The sequence below is a fragment of the Scyliorhinus torazame genome, chromosome 1 (genome assembly GCF_047496885.1).
Source record: "Scyliorhinus torazame isolate Kashiwa2021f chromosome 1, sScyTor2.1, whole genome shotgun sequence".
In the NCBI taxonomy this organism is placed as follows: Eukaryota; Metazoa; Chordata; class Chondrichthyes; order Carcharhiniformes; family Scyliorhinidae; genus Scyliorhinus; species Scyliorhinus torazame.
The window spans coordinates 43,500,297-43,527,782 of NC_092707.1; the positions used below are offsets into that span (position 1 = coordinate 43,500,297).

The window sequence follows — 27,486 nt, forward strand, 5'->3', positions numbered from 1 at the left end:
AGAGGGATCTCAGTGCGAGTCAGTGTTTTCAGGAGCAGGGGGATCTCAGTGAGAGTCAGTATTTTCAGGAGTATGGGGATCTCATTGAGAGTCAGTGTTTTCAGGAGCAGGGGGATCTCAGTGAGAGTCAGCGTTTTCAGGAGTATGGGGATCTCAGTGCGAGTCAGTGTTTTCAGGAGCAGAGGGATCTCAGTGAGAGTCAGTGTTTTCAGGAGCAGGGGGATCTCAGTGAGAGTCAGTGTTTTGATGAGCAGAGTGATCTCAGTGAGAGTCAGTGTATTTAGGAGCAGGGGGCTCTCAGTGAGACTCACTGTTTTCAGGAGCAGGGGGATCTCCGTGAGAGTCAGTGTTTTCAGGAGCAGGGGGATCTCAGTGAGAGTCATTGTTTTCAGGAGCAGTGTGATCTCAGTGAGAGTCAGTGTTTTTAGGAGCAGAGGGATCTCAGTGAGAGTCAGTGTTTTCAGGAGCAGAGGGATCTCAGTGAGAGTCAGTGTTTTCAGGACCAGGTGGATCTCACTGAGAGTCAGTGTTTTGATCAGCAGGGGGACATCAGTGAGGGTCAGTGTTTTGATCAGCAGGGGGATCTCAGTGAGAGTTAGCGTTTTCAGGAGCAGTGCGATCTCAGTGAGAGTCAGTGTTTTGATGAGCAGAGGGATCTCAGTGAGAGTCAGTGTTTTGATGAGCAGGGGAATCTCAGTGAGAGTCAGTGTTTTCAGGAGCAGACTGATCTCAGTGAGTGTCAGTGTTTTGATGAGCAGAGGAATCTCAGTGAGAGTCAGTGTTTTGATGAGCAGAGGAATCTCAGTGAGAGTCAGTGTTTTCAGGAGCAGGGGGATCTCAGTGAGAGTCAGTGTTATCAGGAGCAGAGGGATCTCAGTGAGAGTCAGTGTTTTCAGGAGCAGAGGTATCTCAGTGAGAGTCAGTGTTTTCAGGAGTATGGGGATCTCAGTGAGAGTCAGTGTTTTCAGGAGCAGAGGGATCTCAGCGAGAGTCAGTGTTTTCAGGAGCAGGGGATCTCAGTGAGAGTCAATGTTTTGATGAGCAGAGTGATCTCAGTGAGAGTCAGTGTTTTCAGGAGCAGGGGGATCTCACTGAGAGTCAGTGTTTTCAGGAGCAGAGGGATCTCAGTGAGAGTCTGTTTTCAGGAGCAGAGGGATCTCAGTGAGAGTCAGTGTTTTCAGGAGCAGTGCGATCTCAGTGAGAGTCATTGTTTTGATGAGCAGGGGAATCTCAGTGAGAGTCAGTGTGTTCAGGAGCAGACGGATCTCAGTGAGAGTCTGTGTTTTGATGAGCAGAGGGATCTCAGTGAGAATCAGTGTTTTCAGGAGCAGGGGGATCTCAGTGAGAGTCAGTGTTTTCAGGAGCAGAGGGATCTCAGTGAGAGTCTGTTTTCAGGAGCAGGGGGATCTCAGCGAGAGTTAGTGTTTTCAGCAGCAGGGGGATCTCAGTGAGAGTCAGTGTTTTCAGGAGCAGAGGGATCTCAGTGAGAGTCAGTGTTTTCAGGAGCAGAGGGATCTCAGTTGGAGTCAATGTTTTCAGGAGTATAGGGATCTCAGTGAGAGTCGGTGTTTTCAGGAGCAGCGGGATCTCAGTGAGAGTCAGTGTTTTCAGGAGCAGAGGGAACTCAGTGAGAGTCAGTGTTTTCAGGAGCAGGGGTGATCTCAGTGAGAGTCAGTGTTTTTAGGAGCGGGGGATCTCAGTGAGAGTCAGTGTTTTGATGAGCAGAGGATTCTCAGTGAGAGTCAGTGTTTTCAGGAGCAGAGGGATCTCAGTGAGAGTCAGTGTTTTCAGGAGCAGGTGGACCTCAGTGAGAGTCAGTGTTTTCAGGAGCAGTGCGATCTCAGTGAGAGTCGGTGTTTTCAGGAGCAGGTGGACCTCAGTGAGAGTCAGTGTTTTCAGGAGCAGGGGGATATCAGTGAGAGTCAGTGTTTTCAGGAGCAGGGGGATCTCAGTGAGAGTCACTGTTTTCTGGAGCAGGGGGATCTCAGTGAGAGTCAGTATTTTCAGGAGCAGAGGGATCTCAGTGAGAGTCAGTATTTTCAGGAGCAGAGGGATCTCAGTGAGAGACAGTGTTTTCAGGAGCAGGGGGATCTCAGTGAGAGTCCGTGTTTTCGGGACCAGGGGAATCTCAGTGAGAGTCAGTGTTTTCAGGAGCAGAGGGATCTCAGTGAGAGTCAGTGTTTTTAGGAGCAGGTGGACCTCAGTGAGAGTCAGTGTTTTCAGGAGCAGGGGGATCTCAGTGAGAGTCAGTGTTTTCAAGAGCAGAGGGATCTCAGTGAGAGTCAGTGTTTCAGGAGCTGGGTGATCTCAGTGAGAGTCAGTGTTTTCAGGAGCAGGGGGATCTCAGTGAGAGTCAGTGTTTTCAGGAGCAGAGGGATCTCAGTGAGAGTCATTGTTTTCAGGAGCAGGGTGATCTCAGTGAGAGTCAGTGTTTTCAGGAGCAGAGGGATCTCAGTGAGAGTCAGTGTTTTCAGGAGCAGAGGGATCTCAGTGAGAGTCAGTGTTTTCAGGAGCAGAGGGATCTCAGTGAGAGTCAGTGTTTTCAGGAGCAGGGGAATCTCAGTGAGAGTCAGTGTTTTCAGGAGCAGGGGATCTCAGTGAGAGTCAGTGTTTTCAGGAGCAGGGGATCTCAGTGCGAGTCGGTGTTTTCAGGAGCAGGGGTATCTCAGTGAGAGTCAGTGTTTTCAGGAGCAGGGGGATCTCAGTGAGAGTCAGTGTTTTCAGGAGCAGGGGGATCTCAGTGAGAGTCAGTGTTGTCAGGAGCAGAGGGAGCTCAGTGAGAGTCAGTGTTTTCTGGAGCAGAGGGATCTCAATGAGAGTCAGTGTTTTCAAGAACAGAGGGATCTCAGTGAGAGTCAGTGTTTTCAGGAGCAGGGGGATCTCGTGAGTGTCAGTGTTTTCAGGAACAGGGGATCTCAGTGAGAGTCAGTGTTTTCAGGAGCAGGGGGATCTCAGTGAGAGTCAGTGTTTTCAGGAGCGGAGGGATCTCAGTGAGAGTCAGTGTTTTCAGGAGCAGGGGAGCTCAGTGAGAGTCAGTGTTTTGATGAGCTGGGGGATCTCAGTGAGAGTCAGTGTTTTCAGGAGCAGAGGGATCTCAGTGAGAGTCAGTGTTTTCAGGAGCAGGGGATCTCAGTGCGAGTCGGTGTTTTCAGGAGCAGGGGTATCTCAGTGAGAGTCAGTGTTTTCAGGAGCAGGGGGATCTCAGTGAGAGTCAGTGTTTTCAGGAGCAGGGGGATCTCAGTGAGAGTCAGTGTTGTCAGGAGCAGAGGGAGCTCAGTGAGAGTCAGTGTTTTCTGGAGCAGAGGGATCTCAATGAGAGTCAGTGTTTTCAGGAACAGAGGGATCTCAGTGAGAGTCAGTGTTTTCAGGAGCAGGGGGATCTCGTGAGTGTCAGTGTTTTCAGGAACAGGGGATCTCAGTGAGAGTCAGTGTTGTCAGGAGCAGAGGGAGCTCAGTGAGAGTCAGTGTTTTCTGGAGCAGAGGGATCTCAATGAGAGTCAGTGTTTTCAGGAACAGAGGGATCTCAGTGAGAGTCAGTGTTGTCAGGAGCAGGGGGATCTCGTGAGTGTCAGTGTTTTCAGGAACAGGGGATCTCAGTGAGAGTCAGTGTTTCCAGGAGCAGGGGGATCTCAGTGAGATTCAGTGTTTTCAGGAGCAGGGGGATATCAGTGAGAGTCAGTGTTTTCAGGAGCTGGGGATCTCAGTGAGAGACAGTGTTTTCAGTAGTGTGGGGATCTCAGTGAGAGTCGGTGTTTTCAGGAGCAGGTGGACCTCAGTGAGAGTCAGTGTTTTCAGGAGCAGGGGGATATCAGTGAGAGTCAGTGTTTTCAGGAGCAGGGGGATCTCAGTGAGAGTCACTGTTTTCTGGAGCAGGGGGATCTCAGTGAGAGTCAGTATTTTCAGGAGCAGAGGGATCTCAGTGAGAGTCAGTATTTTCAGGAGCAGAGGGATCTCAGTGAGAGACAGTGTTTTCAGGAGCAGGGGGATCTCAGTGAGAGTCCGTGTTTTCGGGACCAGGGGAATCTCAGTGAGAGTCAGTGTTTTCAGGAGCAGAGGGATCTCAGTGAGAGTCAGTGTTTTCAAGAGCAGAGGGATCTCAGTGAGAGTCAGTGTTTCAGGAGCTGGGTGATCTCAGTGAGAGTCAGTGTTTTCAGGAGCAGGGGGATCTCAGTGAGAGTCAGTGTTTTCAAGAGCAGAGGGATCTCAGTGAGAGTCAGTGTTTCAGGAGCTGGGTGATCTCAGTGAGAGTCAGTGTTTTCAGGAGCAGGGGGATCTCAGTGAGAGTCAGTGTTTTCAGGAGCAGAGGGATCTCAGTGAGAGTCATTGTTTTCAGGAGCAGGGGGATCTCAGTGAGAGTCAGTGTTTTCAGGAGCAGAGGGATCTCAGTGAGAGTCAGTGTTTTCAGGAGCAGAGGGATCTCAGTGAGAGTCAGTGTTTTCAGGAGCAGAGGGATCTCAGTGAGAGTCAGTGTTATCAGGAGCAGGGGAATCTCAGTGAGAGTCAGTGTTTTAAGGAGCAGAGGGATCTCAGTGAGAGTCAGTGTTTTCAGGAGCAGGGGATCTCAGTGAGAGTCAGTGTTTTCAGGAGCAGGGGGATCTCAGTGAGAGTCAGTGTTTTCAGGAGCAGAGGGATCTCAGTGAGAGTCAGTGTTTTTTGGAGCAGTGCTGTCTCAGTGAGGGTCAGTGTTTTGATCAGCAGGGGGATCTCAGTGAGGGTCAGTGTTTTGATCAGCAGGGGGATCTCAGTGAGAGTCAGTGTTTTCAGGAGCAGTGCGATCTCAGTGAGAGTCAGTGTTTTGATGAGCAGGGGAATCTCAGTGAGAGTCTGTTTTCAGGAGCAGACTGATCTCAGTGAGTGTCAGTGTTTTGATAAGCAGAGGAATCTCAGTGAGAGTCAGTGTTTTGATGAGCAGAGGAATCTCAGTGAGAGTCAGTGTTTTCAGGAGCAGGGGGATCTCAGTGAGAGTCAGTGTTTTCAGGAGCAGGGGGATCTCAGTGAGAGTCAGCGATTTCAGGAGCAGAGGTATCTCAGTGAGAGTCTGTTTTCAGGAGCAGGGGGATCTCAGTGAGAGTCAGTGTTTTCAGCAGCAGGGGGATCTCAGTGAGAGTCAGTATATTCAGGAGCAGGGGGATCTCAGTGAGAGTCAGTGTTTTCAGGAGCAGAGGGATCTCAGTGAGAGTCAGTGTTTTCAGGTGTATGGGGATCTCAGTGAGAGTCAGTGTTTTCAGGAGCAGGGGGATCTCACTGAGAGTCAGTGTTTTCAGGAGCAGAGGGATCTCAGCGCGAGTCAGTGTTTTCAGGAGCAGGGGGATCTCAGTGAGAGTCAGTATTTTCAGGAGTATGGGGATCTCATTGAGAGTCAGTGTTTTCAGGAGCAGGGGGATCTCAGTGAGAGTCAGCGTTTTCAGGAGTATGGAGATCTCAGTGCGAGTCAGTGTTTTCAGGAGCAGGGGGATCTCAGTGAGAGTCAGTGTTTTGATGAGCAGAGTGATCTCAGTGAGAGTCAGTGTATTTAGGAGCAGGGGGCTCTCAGTGAGACTCACTGTTTTCAGGAGCAGGGGGATCTCCGTGAGAGTCAGTGTTTTCAGGAGCAGGGGGATCTCAGTGAGAGTCAGTGTTTTCAGGAGCAGTGTGATCTCAGTGAGAGTCAGTGTTTTTAGGAGCAGATGGATCTCAGTGAGAGTCAGTGTTTTCAGGAGCAGAGGGATCTCAGTGAGAGTCAGTGTTTTCCGGACCAGGGGGATCTCACTGAGAGTCAGTGTTTTCAGGACCAGGGGGATCTCACTGAGAGTCAGTGTTTTGATAAGCAGGGGGATCTCAGTGAGGGTCAGTGTTTTGATCAGCAGGGGGATCTCAGTGAGAGTTAGCGTTTTCAGGAGCAGTGCGATCTCAGTGAGAGTCAGTGTTTTGATGAGCAGGGTAATCTCAGTGAGAGTCAGTGTTTTCAGGAGCAGACTGATCTCAGTGAGTGTCAGTGTTTTGATGAGCAGAGGAATCTCAGTGAGAGTCAGTGTTTTGATGAGCAGAGGAATCTCAGTGAGAGTCAGTGTTTTCAGGAGCAGGGGGATCTCAGTGAGAGTCAGTGTTATCAGGAGCAGAGGGATCTCAGTGAGAGTCAGTGTTTTCAGGAGCAGAGGAATCTCAGTGAGAGTCAATGTTTTCAGGAGTATGGGGATCTCAGTGAGAGTCAGTGTTTTCAGGAGCAGAGGGATCTCAGCGAGAGTCAGTGTTTTCAGGAGCAGGGGATCTCAGTCAGAGTCAGTGTTTTGATGAGCAGAGTGATCTCAGTGAGAGTCATTGTTTTCAGGAGCAGGGGGATCTCACTGAGAGTCAGTGTTTTCAGGAGCAGAGGGATCTCAGTGAGAGTCTGTTTTCAGGAGCAGAGGGATCTCAGTGAGAGTCAGTGTTTTCAGGAGCAGACGGATCTCAGTGAGAGTCTGTGTTTTGATGAGCAGAGGGATCTCAGTGAGAATCAGTGTTTTCAGGAGCAGGGGGATCTCAGTGAGAGTCAGTGTTTTCAGGAGCAGAGGGATCTCAGTGAGAGTCTGTTTTCAGGAGCAGGGGGATCTCAGCGAGAGTTAGTGTTTTCAGCAGCAGAGGGATCTCAGTGAGAGTCAGTGTTTTCAGGAGCAGAGGGATCTCAGTGAGAGTCAGTGTTTTTAGGAGCGGGGGGATCTCAGTGAGAGTCAGTGTTTTGATGAGCAGAGGATTCTCAGTGAGAGTCAGTGTTTTCAGGAGCAGAGGGATCTCAGTGAGAGTCAGTGTTTTCAGGAGCAGGGGGATCTCAGTGAGAGTCAGTGTTTTCAGGAGCAGGGGGATCTCAGTGCGAGTCAGTGTTTTCAGGAGCAGAGGGATCTCAGTGAGAGTCAGTGTTTTCAGGAGCAGGGGGATCTCAGTGAGAGTCAGTGTTTTCAGGAGCAGAGGGATCTCAGTGAGTGTAAGTGTTTTCAGGAGCAGAGGAATCTCAGTGAGAGTCAGTGTTTTGATGAGCAGAGGGATCTCAGTGAGAGTCAGTGTTTTCAGGAGCAGGGGGATCTCAGTGAGAGTCAGTGTTTTCAGGAGCAGAGGGTTCTCAGTGAGAGTCAGTGTTTTCAGGAGCAGAGGGATCTCAGTGAGAGTCAGTGTTTTCAGGAGCAGAGGGATCTCAATGAGAGTCAGTGTTTTCAGGAGCAGAGGGATCTCAGTGAGAGTCAGTGTTTTCAGGAGCAGAGGGATCTCAGTGAGAGTCAGTGTTTTCAGGAGCAGAGGGATCTCAGTGAGAGTCAGTGTTTTCAGGAGCAGAGGGATCTCAGTGAGAGTCAGTGTTTTCAGGAGCAGGGGGATCTCAGTGAGAGTCAGTGCTTCGATGAGCAGAGGGATCTCAGTGAGACTCAGTGTTTTCAGGAGCAGAGGGATCTCAGTGAGAGTCAGTGTTTTCAAGAGCAGAGGGATCTCAGTGCGAGTCAGTGTTTTAGGGAGCAAACGGATCTCAGTGAGAGTCAGTGTTTTCAGGAGCAGTGCGATCTCAGTGAGAGTCAGTGTTTTCAGGAGCAGAGGGATCTCAGTGAGAGTCAGTGTTTCAGGAGCTGGGGGATCTCAGTGAGAGTCAGTGTTTTCAGGAGCAGGGGTATCTCAGTGAGAGTCAGTGTTTTCAGGAGCAGAGTTATCTCAGTGAGAGTCAGTGTTTTCAGGAGCAGGGGGATCTCAGTGAGAGTCAGTGTTTTCAGGAGCAGAGGGATCTCAGTGAGAGTCAGTGTTTTCAGGAGCAGAGGCATCTCAGTGAGAGTCAGTGTTTTCAGGAGCAGAGGGATCTCAGTGAGAGTCAGTGTTTTCAGGAGCAGGGGAATCTCAGTGAGAGTCAGTGTTTTCAGGAGCAGAGGGATCTCAGTGAGAGTCAGTGTTTTCAGGAGCAGGGGATCTCAGTGAGAGTCAGTGTTTTCAGGAGCAGAGGGATCTCAGTGAGAGTCAGTGTTTTCAGGAGCAGAGGGATCTCAGTGAGAGTCAGTGTTTTCAGGAGGAGAGGGATCTCAGTGAGAGTCAGTGTTTTCAGGAGCACGGGAATCTCAGTGAGAGTCAGTGTTTTCAGGAGCAGACGGATCTCAGTGAGAGTCAGTGTTTTGATGAGCAGAGGGTTCTCAGTGAGAGTCAGTGCTGTCAGGAGCAGGGGGATCTCAGTGAGAGTCAGTGTTTCGATGAGCAGAGGGATCTCAGTGAGACTCACTGTTTTCAGGAGCAGGGGGATCTCAGTGAGAGTCGGTGTTTTCAGGAGCAGTGTGATCTCAGTGAGAGTCTGTTTTCAGGAGCAGGGGGATCTCAGTAAGAGTCAGTGTTTTCAGGAGCAGGGGGATCTCAGTGAGAGTCAGTGTTTTCAGGAGCAGAGGGATCTCAGTGAGAGTCAGTGTTTTCAGGAGCAGAGGGATCTCAGTGAGAGTCAGTGTTTTCAAGAGCAGAGGGATCTCTGTGAGAGTCAGTGTTTTCAGGAGCAGGGGGATCTCAGTGAGAGTCAGTGTTTTCAGGAGCAGAGGGATCTCAGTGAGAGTCAGTGTTTTCAGGAGCAGATGGATCTCAGTGAGAGTCAGTGTTTTCAGGAGCAGAGGGATCTCAGTGAGAGTCAGTGTTTTCAGGAGCAGGGGAATCTCAGAGAGAGTCAGTGTTTTCAGGAGCAGAGGGATCTCATTGAGAGTCTGTTTTCAGGAGCAGACGGATTTCATTGAGAGTCAGTGTTTACAGGAGCAGCGGAATCTCAGTGAGAGTCAGTGTTTTCAGGAGCAGAGGGATCTCAATCAGAGTCAGTGTTTTCAGGAGCATGAGATCTCAGTGAGAGTCAGTGTTTTCAGGAGCAGGGGGATCTCAGTGAGATTCTGTTTTCAGGAGCAGGGGGATCTCAGTGCGAGTCAGTGTTTTGATGAGCAGAGGGATCTCAGTGCGAGTCAGTGTTTTGATGAGCAGAGGGATCTCAGTGAGAGTCTGTTTTCAGGAGCAGAGGGATCTCAATGAGAGTCAGTGTTTTCAGGAGCAGAGGGATCTCAATGAGAGTCAGTGTTTTCCGGAACAGGGGGATCTCATTGAGAGTCAGTGTTTTCAGGAACAGGGGATCTCAGTGTGAGTCAGTGTTTTCAGGAGCAGAGGGATCTCAATGAGAGTCAGTGTTTTCAGGAGCAGGGGATCTCAGTGAGAGTCAGTGTTTTCAGGAGCAGAGGGATCTCAATGAGAGTCAGTGTTTTCAGGAGCAGAGGGACCTCAGTGAGAGTCAGTGTTTTCAGGAGCAGGGGGATCTCAGTGAGAGTCAGTGTTTTCAGGAGCAGAGGGATCTCAGTGAGAGTCAGTGTTTTCAGGAGCAGGGGGATCTCAGTGAGAGTCAGTGTTTTCAGGAGCAGAGGGATCTCAGTGAGAGTCAGTGTTTTCAGGAGCAGGGGGATCTCAGTGAGAGTCAGTGTTTTGATGAGCAGAGGATTCTTAGTGAGAGTCAGTGTTTTCAGGAGCAGAGGGATCTCAGTGAGAGTCAGTGTTTTCAGGAGCAGGGGGATCTCAGTGAGAGTCAGTGTTTTCAGGAGCAGGGGGATCTCAGTGCGAGTCAGTGTTTTTAGGAGCAGGGGGCTCTCAGTGAGACTCACTGTTTTCAGGAGCAGGGGAATCTCAGTGAGAGTCAGTGTTTTCAGGAGCGAGGGATCTCAGTGAGAGTCCGTTTTTTCAGGAGCAGGGGGATCTCAGTGAGAGTCAGTGTTTTCAGGAGCAGAGGGATCTCAGTGAGAGTCAGTGTTTTCAGGAGCAGGGGGATCTCAGTGAGAGTCAGTGTTTCGATGAGCAGAGGGATCTCAGTGAGACTCAGTGTTTTCAGGAGCAGAGGGATCTCAGTGAGAGTCAGTGTTTTCAAGAGCAGAGGGATCTCAGTGCGAGTCAGTGTTTTAGGGAGCAAACGGATCTCAGTGAGAGTCAGTGTTTTCAGGAGCAGTGCGATCTCAGTGAGAGTCAGTGTTTTCAGGAGCAGAGGGATCTCAGTGAGAGTCAGTGTTTCAGGAGCTGGGGGATCTCAGTGAGAGTCAGTGTTTTCAGGAGCAGGGGTATCTCAGTGAGAGTCAGTGTTTTCAGGAGCAGAGTTATCTCAGTGAGAGTCAGTGTTTTCAGGAGCAGGGGGATCTCAGTGAGAGTCAGTGTTTTCAGGAGCAGAGGGATCTCAGTGAGAGTCAGTGTTTTCAGGAGCAGAGGCATCACAGTGAGAGTCAGTGTTTTCAGGAGCAGAGGGATCTCAGTGAGAGTCAGTGTTTTCAGGAGCAGGGGAATCTCAGTGAGAGTCAGTGTTTTCAGGAGCAGAGGGATCTCAGTGAGAGTCAGTGTTTTCAGGAGCAGGGGATCTCAGTGAGAGTCAGTGTTTTCAGGAGCAGACGGATCTCAGTGAGAGTCTGTGTTTTGATGAGCAGAGGGATCTCAGTGAGAGTCAGTGTTTTGATGAGCAGAGGGATCTCAGTGAGAGTCTGTTTTCAGGAGCAGACGGATCTCAGTGAGAGTCTGTGTTTTGATGAGCAGAGGGTTCTCAGTGAGAGTCAGTGTTTTCAGGAGCAGAGGGATCTCAGTGAGAGTCAGTGTTTTCAGGAGCAGAGGGATCTCAGTGAGAGTCAGTGTTTTCAGGAGCAGAGGGATCTCAGTGAGAGTCAGTGTTTTCAGGAGCAGAGGGATCTCAGTGAGAGTCAGTGTTTTCAGGAGGAGAGGGATCTCAGTGAGAGTCAGTGTTTTCAGGAGCAGGGGAATCTCAGTGAGAGTCAGTGTTTTCAGGAGCAGACGGATCTCAGTGAGAGTCAGTGTTTTGATGAGCAGAGGGTTCTCAGTGAGAGTCAGTGCTGTCAGGAGCAAGGGGATCTCAGTGAGAGTCAGTGTTTCGATGAGCAGAGGGATCTCAGTGAGACTCACTGTTTTCAGGAGCAGGGGGATCTCAGTGAGAGTCGGTGTTTTCAGGAGCAGTGTGATCTCAGTGAGAGTCTGTTTTCAGGAGCAGGGAGATCTCAGTAAGAGTCAGTGTTTTCAGGAGCAGGGGGATCTCAGTGAGAGTCAGTGTTTTCAGGAGCAGAGGGATCTCAGTGAGAGTCAGTGTTTTCAGGAGCAGAGGGATCTCAGTGAGAGTCAGTGTTTTCAAGAGCAGAGGGATCTCTGTGAGAGTCAGTGTTTTCAGGAGCAGGGGGATCTCAGTGAGAGTCAGTGTTTTCAGGAGCAGAGGGATCTCAGTGAGAGTCAGTGTTTTCAGGAGCAGATGGATCTCAGTGAGAGTCAGTGTTTTCAGGAGCAGAGGGATCTCAGTGAGAGTCAGTGTTTTCAGGAGCAGGGGAATCTCAGAGAGAGTCAGTGTTTTCAGGAGCAGAGGGATCTCATTGAGAGTCTGTTTTCAGGAGCAGACGGATTTCATTGAGAGTCAGTGTTTACAGGAGCAGCGGAATCTCAGTGAGAGTCAGTGTTTTCAGGAGCAGAGGGATCTCAATCAGAGTCAGTGTTTTCAGGAGCATGAGATCTCAGTGAGAGTCAGTGTTTTCAGGAGCAGGGGGATCTCAGTGAGATTCTGTTTTCAGGAGCAGGGGGATCTCAGTGCGAGTCAGTGTTTTGATGAGCAGAGGGATCTCAGTGCGAGTCAGTGTTTTGATGAGCAGAGGGATCTCAGTGAGAGTCTGTTTTCAGGAGCAGAGGGATCTCAATGAGAGTCAGTGTTTTCAGGAGCAGAGGGATCTCAATGAGAGTCAGTGTTTTCCGGAACAGGGGGATCTCATTGAGAGTCAGTGTTTTCAGGAACAGGGGATCTCAGTGTGAGTCAGTGTTTTCAGGAGCAGAGGGATCTCAATGAGAGTCAGTGTTTTCAGGAGCAGGGGATCTCAGTGAGAGTCAGTGTTTTCAGGAGCAGAGGGATCTCAATGAGAGTCAGTGTTTTCAGGAGCAGAGGGATCTCAGTGAGAGTCAGTGTTTTCAGGAGCAGGGGGATCTCAGTGAGAGTCAGTGTTTTCAGGAGCAGAGGGATCTCAGTGAGAGTCAGTGTTTTCAGGAGCAGGGGGATCTCAGTGAGAGTCAGTGTTTTCAGGAGCAGAGGGATCTCAGTGAGAGTCAGTGTTTTCAGGAGCAGGGGGATCTCAGTGAGAGTCAGTGTTTTGATGAGCAGAGGATTCTTAGTGAGAGTCAGTGTTTTCAGGAGCAGAGGGATCTCAGTGAGAGTCAGTGTTTTCAGGAGCAGGGGGATCTCAGTGAGAGTCAGTGTTTTCAGGAGCAGGGGGATCTCAGTGCGAGTCAGTGTTTTTAGGAGCAGGGGGCTCTCAGTGAGACTCACTGTTTTCAGGAGCAGGGGAATCTCAGTGAGAGTCAGTGTTTTCATGAGCGAGGGATCTCAGTGAGAGTCCGTTTTTTCAGGAGCAGGGGGATCTCAGTGAGTGTCAGTGTTTTGATGAGCAGGGGGATTCCAGTGAGAGTCAGTGTTTTGATGAGCAGAGGAATATCAGTGAGAGTCAGTGTTTTCTGGAGCAGAGGGATCTCAGTGAGAGTCAGTGTTTTCAGGAACAGAGGGATCTCAGTGAGAGTCAATGTTTTCAGGAGCAGAGGGATCTCAGTGCGAGTCAGTGTTTTAGGGAGCAAACGGATCTCAGTGAGAGTCAGTGTTTTCAGTAGCAGTGCGATCTCAGTGAGAGTCAGTGTTTTCAGGAGCAGAGGGATCTCAATGAGAGTCAGTGTTTTGATGAGCAGAGGGATCTCAGTGAGAGTCTGTTTTCAGGAGCAGAGGGATCTCAATGAGAGTCAGTGTTTTCAGGAGCAGAGGGATCTCAATGAGAGTCAGTGTTTTCCGGAACAGGGGGATCTCATTGAGAGTCAGTGTTTTCAGGAACAGGGGATCTCAGTGTGAGTCAGTGTTTTCAGGAGCAGAGGGATCTCAATGAGAGTCAGTGTTTTCAGGAGCAGGGGATCTCAGTGAGAGTCAGTGTTTTCAGGAGCAGAGGGATCTCAATGAGAGTCGGTGTTTTCAGGAGCAGAGGGATCTCAGTGAGAGTCAGTGTTTTCAGGAGCAGGGGGATCTCAGTGAGAGTCAGTGTTTTCAGGAGCAGAGGGATCTCAGTGAGAGTCAGTGTTTTCAGGAGCAGGGGGATCTCAGTGAGAGTCAGTGTTTTCAGGAGCAGAGGGATCTCAGTGAGAGTCAGTGTTTTCAGGAGCAGGGGGATCTCAGTGAGAGTCATTGTTTTGATGAGCAGAGGATTCTTAGTGAGAGTCAGTGTTTTCAGGAGCAGAGGCATCTCAGTGAGAGTCAGTGTTTTCAGGAGCAGGGGGATCTCAGTGAGAGTCAGTGTTTTCAGGAGCAGGGGGATCTCAGTGCGAGTCAGTGTTTTTAGGAGCAGGGGGCTCTCAGTGAGACTCACTGTTTTCAGGAGCAGGGGAATCTCAGTGAGAGTCAGTGTTTTCAGGAGCGAGGGATCTCAGTGAGAGTCCGTTTTTTCAGGAGCAGGGGGATCTCAGTGAGTGTCAGTGTTTTGATGAGCAGGGGGATTCCAGTGAGAGTCAGTGTTTTGATGAGCAGAGGAATATCAGTGAGAGTCAGTGTTTTCTGGAGCAGAGGGATCTCAGTGAGAGTCAGTGTTTTCAGGAACAGAGGGATCTCAGTGAGAGTCAATGTTTTCAGGAGCAGAGGGATCTCAGTGCGAGTCAGTGTTTTAAGGAGCAAACGGATCTCAGTGAGAGTCAGTGTTTTCAGTAGCAGTGCGATCTCAGTGAGAGTCAGTGTTTTCAGGAGCAGAGGGATCTCAATGAGAGTCAGTGTTTTGATGAGCAGAGGGATCTCAGTGAGAGTCAGTGTTTTGATGAGCAGAGGGATCTCATGTAGAGTCAGTGTTTTCAGGAACAGACGGATCTCAGTGAGAGTCTGTGTTTTGATGAGCAGAGGGATCTCAGTGAGAGTCTGTTTTCAGGAGCAGACGGATCTCAGAGAGAGTCTGTGTTTTGATGAGCAGAGGGTTCTCAGTGAGAGTCAGTGTTTTCAGGAGCAGAGGGATCTCAGTGAGAGTCAGTGTTTTCAGGAGCAGAGGGATCTCAGTGAGAGTCATTGTTTTCAGGAGCAGAGGGATCTCAGTGAGAGTCAGTGTTTTCAGGAGCAGAGGGATCTCAGTGAGAGTCAGTGTTTTCAGGAGCAGAGGGATCTCAGTGAGAGTCAGTGTTTTCAGGAGCAGAGGGATCTCAGTGAGAGTCAGTGTTTTCAGGAGCAGAGGCATCTCAGTGAGAGTCAGTGTTTTCAGGAGGAGAGGGATCTCAGTGAGAGTCAGTGTTTTCAGGAGCAGGGGAATCTCAGTGAGAGTCAGTGTTTTCAGGAGCAGACGGATCTCAGTGAGAGTCAGTGTTTGATGAGCAGAGGGTTCTCAGTGAGAGTCAGTACTGTCAGGAGCAGGGGGATCTCAGTGAGAGTCAGTGTTTCGATGAGCAGAGGGATCTCAGTGAGACTCACTGTTTTCAGGAGCATGGGGATCTCAGTGAGAGTCAGTGTTTTCAGGAGCAGTGTGATCTCAGTGAGAGTCTGTTTTCAGGAGCAGCGGGATCTCAGTAAGAGTCAGTGTTTTCAGGAGCAGGGGGATCTCAGTGAGAGTCAGTGTTTTCAGGAGCAGAGGGATCTCAGTGAGAGTCAGTGTTTTCAGGAGCAGAGGGATCTCAGTGAGAGTCAGTGTTTTCAGGAGCAGAGGGATCTCTGTGACAGTCAGTGTTTTCAGGAGCAGGGGGATCTCAATGAGAGTCAGTGTTTTCAGGAGCAGAGGGATCTCAGTGAGAGTCAGTGTTTTCAGGAGCAGGGGGATCTCAGTGAGAGTCAGTGTTTTCAGGATCTCAGTGAGAGTCAGTGTTTTCAGGAACAGGGGTATCTCAGTGAGAGTCAGTGTTTTCAGGAGCAGAGGGAGCTCAGTGAGAGTCAGTGTTTTCTGGAGCAGAGGGATCTCAATGAGAGTCAGTGTTTTCAGGAAAATAGGGATCTCAGTGAGAGTCAGTGTTTTCAGGAGCAGGGGGATCTCGTGAGAGTCAGTCTTTTTAGGAACAGGGGATCTCAGTGAGAGTCAGTGTTTTCAGGAGCAGAGGGATCTCAGTGAGAGTCAGTGTTTTCAGGAGCAGAGGGATCTCTGTGAGAGTCAGTGTTTTCAGGAGCAGAGGGAGCTCAGTGAGTGTCAGTGTTTTCAGGAACAGAGGGATCTCAGTGAGAGTCAGTGTTTTCAGGAGCAGAGGGATCTCAGTGAGAGTCAGTGTTTTCAGGAGCAGGGGGATCTCAGTGAGAGTCAGTGTTTCCAGGAGTAGGGTGATCTCCTGAAAACAAAGAGAGGTGGCACATTTAGACAGATATGGAAAGATGGAGAGAGACAGTCACAGAAAGACAAATAAAAACAAGCATATATACCAACACATATAGATGGGCAAGGATATAAAGAAAGGTAAATGCACAGGCACAGTCAGAAAACCAGACAGGTACAGAGAATGACACAAATAGACACATTTGTTTTCAGGAGCAGGTGGACCTCAGTGAGAGTCAGTGTTTTCAGGAGCAGGGGGATCTCAGTGAGAGTCAGTGTTTTCAGGAACAGGGGTATCTCAGTGAGAGTCAGTGTTTTCAGGAGCAGAGGGAGCTCAGTGAGAGTCAGTGTTTTCTGGAGCAGAGGGATCTCAATGAGAGTCAGTCTTTTCAGGAAGATAGGGATCTCAGTGAGAGTCAGTGTTTTGAGGAGCAGGGGGATCTCGTGAGAGTCAGTCTTTTTAGGAACAGGGGGATCTCAGTGAGAGTCAGTGTTTCCAGGAGTAGGGTGATCTCAGTGAGAGTCAGTGTTTCCAGGAGCAGGGGGATCTCAGTGAGAGTCAGTGCTTTCAGGAGCAGGGGGAACTCAGTGAGAGTCAGTGTTTTCCGGAGCAGAGGGATATCAGTGAGAGTCAGTGTTTTCAGGAGCTGGGGATCTCAGTGAGAGTCAGTGTTTTCAGGAGTGTGGGGATCTCAGTGAGAGTCGGTGTTTTCAGGAGCAGGTGGACCTCAGTGAGAGTCAGTGTTTTCAGGAGCAGGGGGATCTCAGTGAGAGTCAGTGTTTTCAGCAACAGGGGGATCTCAGTGAGAGTCACAGTTTTCAGGAGCAGGGGGATCTCAGTGAGAGTCAGTGTTTTCAGGAGCAGAGGGATCTCAGTGTGAGTCAGTGTTTTCAGGAGCAGAGGGATCTCAGTGAGAGTCAGTGTTTTCAGGAGCAGGGGGATCTCAGTGAGAGTCAGTGTTTTCAGGAACAGAGAGATCTCAGTGAGAGTCAGTGTTTTCAGGAGCAGGTGGACCTCAGTGAGAGTCACTGTTTTCTGGAGCAGGGGGATCTCAGGGAGAGTCAGTGCTTTCAGGAGCAGGGGGATCTCAGTGAGAGTCAGTGTTTTCAGGAGCAGGGGGATCTCAGTGAGAGTCACTGTTTTCAGGAGCAGGGGGATCTCAGTGAAAGTCAGTGTTTTCAGGAGCATAGAGATCTCAGTGAGAGTCAGTGTTTTCAGGAGCAGGGGGATCTCAGTGAGAGTCACTCTTTTCAGGAGCAGGGGGATCTCAGTGAGAGTCAGTGTTTTCAGGAGCAGGCTGGTTTACCACTGGATGAAATAGCTGGCTTTTAAAGCAAACCAAGGCAGGCCAGCAGCACTGTTCAATTCCCGTACCAGCCTCCCCGAACAGGCGCCAGACTAGGGGCTATTCACAGTAACTTAATTTGAAGCCTACTTGTGACAATAAGCGATTTTCATTTCATTTTCATCAAAACACTGACTCTCACTGAGATCCCCCTGCTCCTGAAAACACTGACTCTCACTGAGATCCCCCTGCTCCTGAAAACACTGACTCTCACTGAGATCCCTCTGCTCCTGAAAACACTGACTCTCACTGAGATTCCCCTGCTCCTGAAACACTGACTCTCACTGAGATCCCCCTGCTCCTGAAAACACTGACTCTCACTGAGATCCTCCTGCTCCTGAAAAGACTGTTTCTCACTGAGATCCCTCTGCTCCTGAAAACACTGACTCTCACTGAGCACCCTCTGCTCCTGAAAACACTGACTCTCACTGTGATCACTCTGCTCCTGAAAACATGGACTCTCACTGAGATCCCCCTGCTCCTGAAAACACTGACTCTCACTGAGATCCCCCTGCTCCTGAAAACACTGACTCGCACTGAGATCCCTCTGCTCCTGAAACACTGACTCTCACTGAGATCCCTCTGCTCCTGAAAACACTGACTCTCACTGAGATCCCTCTGCTCCTGAAACACTGACTCTCACTGAGATCCCTCTGCTCCTGAAAACACTGACTCTCACTGAGATCCCTCTGCTCCTGAAACACTGACTCTCACTGAGATCCCTCTGCTCCTGAAAACACTGACTCTCACTCAGATCACTCTGCTCATCAAAACACTGACTCTCACTGAGATTCCTCTGCTCATCAAAACACTGACTCTCACTGAGATCCCTCTGCTCCTGAAAACACTGACTCTCACTGAAATCACTCTGCTCATCAAAACACTGACTCTCACTGAAATCACTCTGCTCATCAAAACACTGACTCTCACTGAGATTCCCCTGCTCATCAAAACACTGACTCTCACTGAGATCCCTCTGCTCCTGAAAACACTGACTCTCACTGAGATCCATCTGCTTCTGAAAACACTGACTCTCACTGAGATCCCTCTGCTCCTGAAAACACTGACTCTCACTGAGATTCCCCTGCTCCTGAAACACTGACTCTCACTGAGATCCCCCGGCTCCTGAAAACACTGACTCTCACTGAGATTCCTCTGCTCCTGAAAACACTGACTCTCACTGAGATACCTCTGCTCCTGAAAACACTGACTCTCACTGAGATCCCCCTGCTCCTGAAAACACTGACTCTAACTGAAATCCTTCTGCTCCTGAAAACGCTGACTCTCACTGAGATCCCCCTGCACCTGAAAACACTGACTCTCACTGAGATCCCCCTGTTCCTGAAAACACTGACTCTCACTGAGATCCCCCTGCTCATCAAAACACTGACTCTCACTGAGATCCTCCTGCTCCTGAAAACACTGACTCTTTCTGAGATCCCTCTGCTCCTGAAAACACTGACTCTCACTGAGATACCTCTGCTCCTGAAAACACTGACTCTCACTGAGATCCCTCTGCTCCTGAAAACACTGACTCTCACTGAGATCCCTCTGCTCCTGAAAACACTGACTCTCACTGAGATCACTCTGCTCCTGAAAACACTGACTCTCACTGAGATTCCCCTGCTCATCAAAACACTGACTCTCACTGAGATCCTCCTGCTCCTGAAAACACTGACTCTCACTGAGATCCCTCTGCTCCTGAAAACACTGACTCTCACTGAGATCCCTCTGCTCCTGAAAACACTGACTCTCACTAGAGATCCCTCTGCTCCTGAAAACACTGACTCTCACTGAGATCCCTCTGCTCCTGAAAACACTGACTCTCACTGAGATCCATCTGCTCCTGAAAACACTGAGTCTCACTGTGATCCCCCTGCTCCTGAAAACACTGACTCTCACTGAGATCCTTCTGCTCCTGAAAACACTGACTCTCACTGAGATCCTTCTGCTCCTGAGAAAACTGACTCTCACTGAGATCCCTCTGCTCCTGAAAACACTGACTCTCACTGAGATCCTTCTGCTCCTGAAAACACTGACTCTCACTGAGATCCCCGTGCTCCTGAAAACACTGACTCTCACTGAGATCCTTCTGCTCCTGAAAACACTGACTCTCACTGAGATCCTTCTGCTCCTGAAAACACTGACTCTCACTGAGATTCCCCTGCTCATCAAAACACTGACTCTCACTGAAATCCCTCTGCTCCTGAAAATACTGACTCTCACTGAGATCCCTCTGCTCCTGAAAACACTGACTCTCACTGAGATCCCTCTGCTCCTGAAATCACTGACTCTCACTGAGATCCTCCTGCTCCTGAAAACACTGACTCTCACTGAGATCCCTCTGCTCCTGAAAACACTGACTCTCACTGAGATCCCTCTGCTCCTGAAAACACTGACTCTCACTGAGATCCTCCTGCTCCTGAAAACACTGACTCTCACTGAGATCCCTCTGCTCCTGAAAACACTGACTCTCACTGAGATCCTTCTGCTCCTGAAAACACTGACTCTCACTGAGATCCCCGTGCTCCTGAAAACGCTGACTCTCACTGAGATCCCTCTGCTCCTGAAAACACTGACTCTCACTGAGATCACTCTGCTCCTGAAAACACTGACTCTCACTGCGATTCCCCTGCTCCTGAAAACACTGACTCTCACTGAGATCCCCCTGCTCCTGAAAACACTGACTCTCACTGAGATCCCTCTGCTCCTGAAAACACTGACTCTCACTGAGATCCCTCTGCTCCTGAAAACACTGACTCTCACTGAGATCCCTCTGCTCCTGAAAACACTGACTCTCACTGAGATCCCTCTGCTCCTGAAAACACTGACTCTCACTGAGATCCCTCTGCTCCTGAAAACACTGACTCTCACTGAGATCCCCCTGCTCCTGAAAACACTGACTCTCACTGAGATCCTGCTGCTCCTGAAAACACTGACTCTCACTGAGATCCCCCTGCTCTTGAAAACACTGACTCTCACTGAGATCCTTCTGCTCCTGAACACACTGACTCTCACTGAGATCCTCCTGCTCCTGAGAACACTGACTCTCACTGAGATCCCTCTGCTCCTGAAAACACTGACTCTCACTGAGATCCCTCTGCTCCTGAAAACACTGACTCTCACTGAGATCCCTCTGCTCCTGAAAACACTGACTCTCACTGAGATCCTTCTGCTCCTGAAAACACTGACTCTCACTGAGATCCTTCTGCTCCTGAGAACACTGACTCTCACTGAGATCCCTCTGCTCCTGAAAACACTGACTCTCACTGAGATCCTTCTGCTCCCGAAAACACTGACTCTCACTGAGATCCCCGTGCTCCTGAAAACACTGACTCTCACTGAGATCCTTCTGCTCCTGAAAACACTGACTCTCACTGAGATCCTTCTGCTCCTGAAAACACTGACTCTCACTGAGATTCCCCTGCTCATCAAAACACTGACTCTCACTGAAATCCCTCTGCTCCTGAAAACACTGACTCTCACTGAGATCCCTCTGCTCCTGAAAACACTGACTCTCACTGAGATCCCTCTGCTCCTGAAAACACTGACTCTCACTGAGATCCTCCTGCTCCTGAAAACACTGACTCTCACTGAGATCCCTCTGCTCATCAAAACACTGACTGTCACTGAGATCCTCCTGCTCCTGAAAACACTGACTCTCACTGAGATCCCTCTGCTCCTGAAAACACTGACTCTCACTGAGATCCCTCTGCTCCTGAAAACACTGACTCTCACTGAGATCCTCCTGCTCCTGAAAACACTGACTCTCACTGAGATCCCTCTGCTCATCAAAACACTGACTCTCACTGAGATCCTCCTGCTCCTGAAAACACTGACTCTCACTGAGATTCCTCTGCTCATCAAAACACTGACTCTCACTGAGATCCTTCTGCTCCTGAAAACACTGACTCTCACTGAGATCCTTCTGCTCCTGAGAACACTGACTCTCACTGAGATCCCTCTGCTCCTGAAAACACTGACTCTCACTGAGATCCTTCTGCTCCTGAAAACACTGACTCTCACTGAGATCCCCGTGCTCCTGAAAACACTGACTCTCACTGAGATCCTTCTGCTCCTGAAAACACTGACTCTCACTGAGATCCTTCTGCTCCTGAAAACACTGACTCTCACTGAGATTCCCCTGCTCATCAAAACACTGACTCTCACTGAAATCCCTCTGCTCCTGAAAACACTGACTCTCACTGAGATCCCTCTGCTCCTGAAAACACTGACTCTCACTGAGATCCCTCTGCTCCTGAAAACACTGACTCTCACTGAGATCCTCCTGCTCCTGAAAACACTGACTCTCACTGAGATCCCTCTGCTCATCAAAACACTGACTGTCACTAAGATCCTCCTGCTCCTGAAAACACTGACTCTCACTGAGATCCCTCTGCTCCTGAAAACACTGACTCTCACTGAGATCCTCCTGCTCCTGAAAACACTGACTCTCACTGAGATCCCTCTGCTCATCAAAACACTGACTCTCACTGAGATCCTCCTGCTCCTGAAAACACTGACTCTCACTGAGATCCCTCTGCTCATCAAAACACTGACTCTCACTGAGATTCCTCTGCTCATCAAAACACTGACTCTCACTGAGATCCTCCTGCTCCTGAAAACACTGACTCTCACTGAGATCCTTCTGCTCCTGAAAACACTGACACTCACTGAGATCCTCCTGCTCCTGAAAACACTGACTCTCACTGAGATCCCTCTGCTCATCAAAACACTGACTCTCACTGAGATTCCCCCTGCTCCTGAAAAGGTTTTGAATTGATAAAAATGAACTTTCTGAACACAATCGTTTGCTGTTAAATGTAGCAGCTGATACGCTACAAACCTCCGTATGTTCCGTTTAAATAGTGCTCCCACTGCAATCATCAGATTTGTTCAACTTTCTGTGTCCATAGTAGCTGTGACTAGCATGTTGATAATTTTCCTGCATTTGTGTTTTTGTTTTTACACTAATGATGAATAACCTCTGAATACAATTATTAATATTGGATTTGATTGGTACAGTTACTGCCAACTCTACGGAACTATGAATATGATACATTGGATAGTGTACTTAAACATCATTGTGTCTGTCCATCTGCCTCTTTCTATTGTTCTGTGTCTTTCTTGCCGAATTTATCTGTCTGTTAATTTTTCTGCATTTCTGTCTATCTTTGTCCACATTATCCATCTATTTGCACCTATGAGTTTTTGTTTATTTGTCTTTTTGTGTCCTGTTTGTTTTATACTTTATCAGTCTGTCTTCATTAGTTTTCACATTTGTCCTTTTTGGTCTGTCGACATCTGTGACCCTCTGTGTTTGTGACTGTTCCTGCCCATCCATTTGTGTCTGTCTTTCTTTGTTCATCTGTCTATCTTTCTTTGTTCATGTATCTATGCCCGTTCCTCAGTGTGCATTGCCTGGCCTGTTTATGTCTATCCATCTATCCATGATCGACTGCCTCTACCTGCAAATGTGTCTATTTGTGTCATTCTCTGTACCCGTCTGGTTTTCTAACTGTGCCTGTGCATTTACCTTTCTTTATATCCTTGCCCATCTATATGTGTTGGTATATATGCTTGTTTTTATTTGTCTTTCTGTGACTGTCTCTCTCCATCTTTCCATATCTGTCTAAATGTGCCACCTCTCTTTGTTTCCCTATCTGCTTCTCTCTTGCTATATTTATCTTTTGGTGGTACCTTAATATTGGTGTTAAATCTACCATCTCTGTCTGTATATCTGATCATCTATGTCCGTTGACATGCTGGTATATTTAGTTTGACAGGGCTGGTGGATGGAATAATATTTTAAAGTTTGCTTCCATTAGGGCTGCTTGATGTACCCATCAGTTGTGCATTTTGTGCACCATTGGCTATTTGGCAACTGGTGTAAAACATTTTGAGAGTTACACCGTTCATGTCAGATGTGTATCTCTGCAATCATCTTCATTGAGCCACTTTACCACAGCAGCGTGGTCAGGTTTATGTTATTCTACTGATTCCCGACTAGGCTCATGACAGCACAGACTGATGGTGACTGTTCAGTGTTTCCAAATGTGACCTCTCATAGAACACTGGCTTCCTTGGTAAAATAACAAAGAAGTTTCCTTATCAGCAGAGGTGCCTGTTTTTTTTTGTTTTGCTTTGACAACAAGTTTGCGGGAACAAGGTGTGAATTATATTTCTTTCCTCTTCCTCCTTCTACCGAAGATATTGATTATAAACCCTATGAATGGGCAGAGCATCACAGCCATCTCAATCCTGTTCCCACCTAATTTCCACCCAGAAATATTTTCCAGAGGAAGCTTTGGATAACGACCAGGAATAGGAGCCCCAGGGCCAATAGGGACAGTTATGCTGCTCCCATTGCTCACCTGGTCAAGATCATCAAACATGTGAAGGGCAGGGAGTAAATAAAGGTCAAGTCGCCATAGTCCCAGATGACCATAGGCTGGATGCTTAATGCACACTGGATGGTTCAATTACAACGCGACAATCAGAACATCCTTTACCGGCCTTCCGCTCCACTCTCTCTCTCATACCCTGTTTTTCCTGATTGAGTGGACAGTCACGAGACCCTGGTAAATGCTGCAACATTGTACAAATGTCACTTCAGTGTGAGTAAAGTCCCCGTTCCGTTCCCCATTCTCCCCATTAGTGTGCTTCTCACTTGCAAGGAACCACATAAGACATTGGCTATCCGCTCTCAGCTCGTGGCTGTCTGTGGCAGTGCAAACTCAGAAATGTTTTTGGAACTCAGCGAATCTCTTCCTTTGATAGGCCTGACTCCAATTAGGATCAGTGTTTATTTAAGACTTCCTATCTGGGGTGTCCAGCACTGGCCCGTAATTCAGGTGGCCGGGGTAATCTGGTCCCAGTCAGCTTTTCATTTTCTTTGACCACTTCTGTTTATTGGTTCTAAAAACTATCAGAGATGGGGGAAAGAAAGGCTGTTTGACTGGAGCAAGGTAGTTGGAGGGGGAATGAAAGCTCTTGGAATGCCTCCAGCCAGATTTGGCAGCTATACATTGGACTGGGCATTGGTAATCAAGTAGTTATTTTAAAATGGGGGTGACAAGGAGGGAAACAAAGACACTTGAGCTGCGCGATGCTTATAATCTTAAAGAACTTGAAAATGCACAGAGCAGCAACGATTCTGCCTTTGGTGAGGGTGTTTTGTGGTGTTTGCATTTGTGCAGAGGATGGAATGGCTGCTGGAATCTCTTGAACAGCTAAATTCCAGCAGGCAAGTTGCTGATTTGAGGTATTGTGTGATTTGAAGGGGGGAAAGAAAGGACTTTTTCTCTCCCCTTCCCGCCATGATTGACCCTGGGTTACATCTTCCCATTCAGCCTAAGCTTGCCCGAGATGGGAAAGGAAGGGTAGGGATGGTATAGCCTCTTTCAGAGGCAGCCAAGTAGAAAGACCACTTTCTGTAGGCTGTTGGTATCCAATCAGCTCCGAATATCTCGCTGGAATGACTAGTTTATTTGTTAAAGGGAGAAAGAAAACAAATCTCAACCCAGATAAAACGAAAGGCTTGACTCCTTGATTGTTTAAGTATATGGTATGTTTCCATTTTGTTGCCATTCAAGGCAATAGCTCGGAAAGCGATTGGATTGCACATAATCTGAGAACGGCAGAGAGGGGGAGAGAAAGAAAGACAGACAGATCAGGATCTCATGCTTGGCTAACCATTGAGAGTGGTCGTCTTCGTACAGGGCTCATGCTGTGCTTGGTGGATGGAAGTCGGGCAGTCGTGAAGCAGTTGCTTGCAGTTTGTCAGCATGCTCCACTAGATGAAAAGGACAAGCCCGCAGGCCACAACAGATATTCAAACTCTGCCCTGTCACTTAAATTCTCCCAGTTGTGCTTAACTACAGTGTACATTTGATTCTCAAGAGTGACCCACGGCAGATTACAATTGCAAATAACTTTCCTGCACCATAGGAAAAGAAACGACGGCAAAGAAAAGAAAAAACCACCCACAACACAGAACCACACAGTCAAACAAACCATGTCTCCCTGAAGTAAAGCCATTAGTTCTCATCTCTGTTGGAAGGGTTCCTGGTTGTGGTTTGATTCAATGGAGTTTGCTGCATGAAATCAGTCAAAACAAATTTTAAAATGACCATCTTTGGTTTTTTTTGTTGAAAGATTGAAGAGTGCAAAGTATGAAGTTTTAGATGCAGTGCTGGAAGCTGGACAACAAAGGGACCAAATTTTACATGCTCAATTTCACCGATTGTAACTTCCTGATAAGCGAGGATGCTAATGAAATGAATTGAAATATGAAATTGAATAATGCATTGTTGCTCTGCTCTTGCTCAGTTTAATTATTTTTAAGTAGGGCGGGGATGGGAATTAGATTTCACACTTGACTGTTTTTGCTGCACAGAAATACGTGCATCCAGCATTTAAAAAGGCTCATTTATTTCTTTTCCTTGTTATTATGCGACTCTCCCTCCCCCCTTACTTTTCCTAGTTTCTTGAAGGGAAACCGGAATGCTTGTGCAGCTTGACCTTGTGTAGCCTGGAAGTTTTTTTGTTGTTGTTGTGTGTGAAATTTACCTTTCCCTGTTTGTTCTCTCTGCCCGTGCACCCACTCTCCACCGCAAACCCACCCAATACGAGGTCCAAACTCCTCCTCATTAGCCGCCTGCCATTGCTCCACCCAACTGGCCTGTCGTGGGTGAGGCTTGGGCAGCAACTTGCATTCATGTAGCGCCTTTAACACAGTGGAAACACCTGAAGGTGCTTCACAGAGCTCATATCCTCCAGGTTTAACACAAAGCTGCGCCAGGAGATATTAGGACAGTATAACCAAAATCCTGGTCATAGAATCATAGAATTTACAGTGCAGAAGGAGGCCATTCGGCCCATTGAGTCTGCACCAGCCCTTGGAAAGAGCACCCCATTTAAGCCCATGCCTCCACACCATCCCAGTAACCCCACCTAACCTTTTGGACACTAAGGGGCAATTTATCATGGTCAATCCACCTCACCTACACATCTTTGTGGAGGAAACCGGAGCACCCGATGGAAACCCACGCCGACACGTGGAGAAAGTGCTAACTCCACACAGACAGTTACCCGAGGTCAGAATTGAACCCGGGACCCTGGAACTGTGAGGCAGCAGTGCTAACCATTGTGCCATATGCTGCCCCGGCCAATGAGATTGGCTTTAAGGAATGTGTTCAAGGAGGAGAGGTTTAGGGAGAATTCCAGGGTTTAGGGTCTAGGCAGCTCAGGGTACAGTCTGCATTGGTGCTGTGATTAAAATGTGGAATGCACAAGGAGCCAGAATTGCAGATGTCTTGGAGGCTTGTCGAATGGGAGGAGGGTTACAGCAGATAGACGAGGAGAGGTCATGGCAGGATTTGAAAACAAGATTGAGATTTATATAATTTTAGAGCGATTGAACAGCAGCTACTAGAGAGCTGCGTGATTTGGAATTTTTTTTGTGTTCTGTTGTTTGAAAATACTTCCATTGTTGCTGATATTTCAAACTTTTATTTGAAAGAGCCTTGGTGAATTGACTTTTAAGATGGTAGTCCTCACTTTCCAATTCCTCCGTGATATCCATCTGACCTCAGTGATCATCTCCAGCCAGAAATCCAGTATTAGTCCTCTGCTCTATCATCAAAGCACTTGTGTCCGTCCCTTCTTGCACCATTGCTTGGTGCTTATTCAATAGTATCGCCTGCAGAATATTTTATGTTCTTTTTCTTAATAAATATCTTAATTTGCTTTGAAATAAAACCAACTCCTTGGAAAATATCACACATCATCATTATGATTCTTACTTTACCTAGAAATAGAACTGTGTTCTGCATTTTTGCCTCCTCTTCAATATGGAGAGTTTCTTACCTTTATAGAAATGTTACATTAAATAAATAAATATTCTTATTTTGTTCCTGAAGTTGATCTGCATACAGTATGATACATATGCTGGCATTGCAATGGATATGTACGTAGAGGACAATTTATGTCCCCACGTCTCTGTGTATAGGCACAAACAGCATGATCTGTACATATGAACAGTGTAATATCTGCACATGAAGTACAGTCCATGCCTTTGCTCAGCCCTGTGAATGTGTAGGTACCCAATGATCAAATAAAATGGTTGTCGTGTGTGGGCTTAAAGTCAAGCAGTAAATGGTATCTTTAGAATGGAGCTAGGATATAGAATCACAAATTTAAAGTGTAGAAGGAAGCCATTCGGCCAATCGATTCTGCACTGGCCCTTGGAAAGAGTACCCTACTTAAGCCCACGCCTCCACACTATCCCCATAACCCAGTAACTCCACCTAACCTTTTGGACACTAAGTGGTCATTTTTTTTCTTCTCATGGTCAATCCACCTAACTCACACATCTTTAGACTGTGGGAGGAAACCGGAGTAACCGAAGGAAACCCACGCAGACATGGGGAGAAATTGAAAATTCTACACAGACAGTCACCCGAAGTCGGAATTGAACCTGGGTCCCTGGAGCTGTGATGCAGCAGTGCTGAGCAGTGTGCCACCGTGCTGCCGAAATTCCTTGTTTAAATTCTAAATCATTTTAAGAACAGTTTTAAATTGTCCTTGTTTGTCACTTTCTCAGGAGTGCCACGGTATTATTGACAGGAGTCTATGTGCCACTAATGCCACTGCCCTTCTACGATTGTACTTACCTGTCTAGTCATTCAGCATGTCTGCTGGTGTCCTTGGAGTTGCCCTGCAGATTACATTTGTGTTATTAATAATGCGACTACTTCATTTTCTCAGCTAGATTATTTTTCAATCACAATGATCATAGTTCAAGAGAATAGTTTCTGTGTGCAAGGTGTGAAAGCACTAGGACTGAGGGTACTTGAAATGTGGTTAATCAGGGTGAGGGTAATAGG

At 48.1% G+C, this 27,486-nt stretch overlaps 1 protein-coding gene across 3 annotated transcripts in view; it reads left to right on the plus strand.

The window, feature by feature from the left end:
* Positions 1-27,486, plus strand: part of mn1b (meningioma 1b) — a 299,249-nt gene that overhangs the window by 30,698 nt on the left and 241,065 nt on the right. The window lies entirely within an intron of this gene.